This window comes from Mandrillus leucophaeus, unplaced genomic scaffold, assembly GCF_000951045.1.
Source record: "Mandrillus leucophaeus isolate KB7577 unplaced genomic scaffold, Mleu.le_1.0 Scaffold1325, whole genome shotgun sequence".
Lineage (NCBI taxonomy): Eukaryota > Metazoa > Chordata > Mammalia > Primates > Cercopithecidae > Mandrillus > Mandrillus leucophaeus.
In genome coordinates, this window is record NW_012101283.1 from 39,708 (window position 1) to 42,957 (window position 3,250).

Sequence of the window (3,250 nt, forward strand, 5' to 3'; positions counted from 1 at the left end):
CCCAGCACTTTGGGAGGCTGAGGCAGGCGGATCACAAGGTCAGGAGATCGAGACCATCCTTGCTAACATGGTGAAACCCCGTCTCTACTAAAAAAAAAAAAAAAAAAGCCGGGCGTAGTGGCAGGCGCCTGTTGTCCCAGCTGGAGGCTGAGGCAGGAGAATGGTGTGAACCCAGGAGACGGATCTTGCAGTGAGCCGAGATCCGGCCACTGCATTCCAACCTGGGCAACAGAGTGAGACTCCGTCTCAAAAAAAAAAAATTTTAATTTAAAAATAAAAAGAAATGACATTTTGATACATGCTACCAAATGGATACTCTCAAAGGATTTTCAAGAAACATGCTAACTGCAATAAGCCAGAAACAAAAGGCTGCATATTACATGGTTCCACTTATATGATGTACTTACCGGCTTCAGATCCAGAATCAAAAAGTAAAAGGTTGGTTGTAGGGCCTGGGAGGATGGAGGAATGGGAAATTGTATAATAGGGACAGAGCTTTAGTTTGGGAAGAAGAAAAGAGTTCTGAAGATGGATGGTGGTGATGGCTGTACAACAATGTGAACATTCTTAATGCCACTGAACTGTACAGTTAAAAGTGGTTAAGGCCGGGTGTGGTGGCTCACGCCTGTAATCCCAACACTTTGGGAGGCCGAGGCGGGCGGATCACCTGAGGCCAGGAGTTTGAGACCAGTCTGGCCAACATGGTGAAACCCCTATCTCTACAAATAAATAAAATTAGCCAGGCGTGTTGGCGGGTGCCTGTAATCCCAGCTACTCAGGAGGCTGAGGCAGGAGAATCGCTAGAACCCGAGAAACGGAGGCTTCAGTGAGCCAAGATTGCACCATTGCACTCCAACCTGGACAGCAAAAGTGAAATTCCGTCTCCAAAAAAAAAAAAAGAAAAAAGAAAAAAAAGAAAAGGCATTTCACAGAAAAGGAAACACAAAAAGCAAAGCGTGCACTGTGTGGGTTTCCTGTGGCTGCAGTAACAAAGTGCCAGAGACCGGGAATTTTAAAGCAACAGAAATTTATTCTCTCCCAGTTCTGAAGGCCAGAAGTCCAAAATCAAGTTGGCACCAGGGTGGGTTCCTTCTGGAGCTGTGAGGGAGAGTCAGTTCCATGCGTCTCTTCTGGCTTCTTCCAGTGGTTCCCAGCAACGCTCCGTGTTCCTTGGCGTGCGGAGGTGTCATTCCAATCTCTGCCTTCAGCTTCATGCGGCGCTCTCCTCCCTGTGTCTGTCTCTTTTTCTCCTCCTTTAAAAACACCAGGCATTGGACTAGGGGTCACCCTTATCCAGTATGACCTCACCTTAACTTGATTCTGTCTGCAATGACTTACATGGGGACACTACTCAACTCAGTGCATATACTCTATGACCTAGCAATTCCCCACCTAGTTATATACCTATTGAGATGAACATCTATGTTTAACAAAAGACATACATTGGCCAGGCGCTGTGGCTCACGCCTGTAATCCCAGCACTTTGGGAGGCCAAGGCAGGCAGATCATGAGGTCAGGAAATCGAGACCATCCTGGCTAACACGGTGAAACCCCGTCTCTACTAAAAATACAAAAAATTAGCTCAGCGTGGTGGTGGGCGCTGGTAGTCCCAGCTACTCAGGAGGCTGAGGCAGGAGAATGGCGGGAACCCGGGAGGTAGAGCTTGCAGTGAGCCAAGATCTCGCCACTGCACTCCAGCCTGGGCGACAGAGCGAGACTCTGTCTAAAAAAAACCCAAAAAACAGAAAACAAAAACAAACAAAAAAACAAACAAAAAAAGATGTATACATAATTGTTCACAGTAGCATTAGCCATAACAGCCCAAATGGGAAACCTACCAAATGTCAACAGTTGAAGGAGGCAATCAATGGTGACACATTTATCCAGTGGAATACTATGAGGCAACATTGTTACATGCAGCCACTTTGAATTAATCTGCCAATATTGAGCAAAGAATCTAGACACAAAATAACACTTCCCTTTAGAGTGGAGGAGAGGGCTGGGTGCGGTGACTCACACCTGTAATCTCAACACTTTGAGAGGCTGAGGTGGGTGGGTCACCTGAGGTCAGGAGTTCGAGACCAGCCTGACCAACATGGTGAAATCCTATCTCTACTAAATACAAAAAATTAGCCGGGCATGGTGGCACATGCCTGTAATCCCAGCTACTCGGGAGGCTGAGGCAGGAGAATTGCTTGAATCCGAAGGTGGCAGTGAGCCAAGATGGCGCCATTGGACTCCAGCCTGGGCAACAAGAGCCAAACTCTGTCTCCAAACAAACAAAAAAAAAGAGTGGAGGAGGGAAAAATATTATACTGAATAATTTCCTTTATTTAAAGTCTCAAAGCAGCCAAAACATATCCCATGATTTTTAGGAATGCATGCTTAACTGGTCAAACTATAAAGACCAAAGTGATTAGCATAAGAATCAAGTTCATGGTCACATTGGGAAGTGATAGGAAGGGAATGAGAGGGGCTTTTGGGGCAGTGATATTCAAATTCTTGACCTGGGTGATGCCATGGGACTGTCTGCTTTGATAAGCATTATACACTGTACATCTTTATTTTGTGTACTTTTTTTTTTTTTTTTGAGACGGAGTCTCACTCTGTCACCCAGGCTGGAGTGCAATGGCACGATCTCTGCTAACTGCAACCTCCACCTCCCGGGTTCTCAAGCAATTCTCCTGCCTCAGCCTCCCAAGTAGCTGGGATTATAGGCGCATGCCACCATGCCCGGCTAATTCTTTTGTATTTTTAATAGAGACGGGGTTTCACCATGTTGGCCAGGCTGGTCTTGAACTCTGGACCTCAGGTGATCCACCCATCTCGGCCTCCCAAAGTGCTGGGATTACAGGTGTGAGTCAATGCGCCCAGCCTACTTTTCTTTTTTGGGTTACGTTTCACCATGGCAGTGCTTTTTTAACAGGTCAGGGGAGTGGGAGGTGCAAGAGCTTGGAGGATTGAGTACTTGTGAGCAATGATGCAGTCTACCATGGTATCCGAGACTTCTTGCATTCTGCACCACAACAAACAAGGGGAACCACCCAGTGTCTAGCAACAGGGAATGAGCCTAGCAGCTGGGTAAGCGAACAGCGACCTCCATCAACTGCTGATGAACAGACTGCAGAAGACTACAGGCAGAACGAGGCCAGGCGTGGTGGCTCACGCCTATAATCCCAGCACTTTGGGAGGCTGAGGCGGGCGGATCACAAGGTCAGGAGTTTGAGACCAGCCTGACCAACATGGTGAA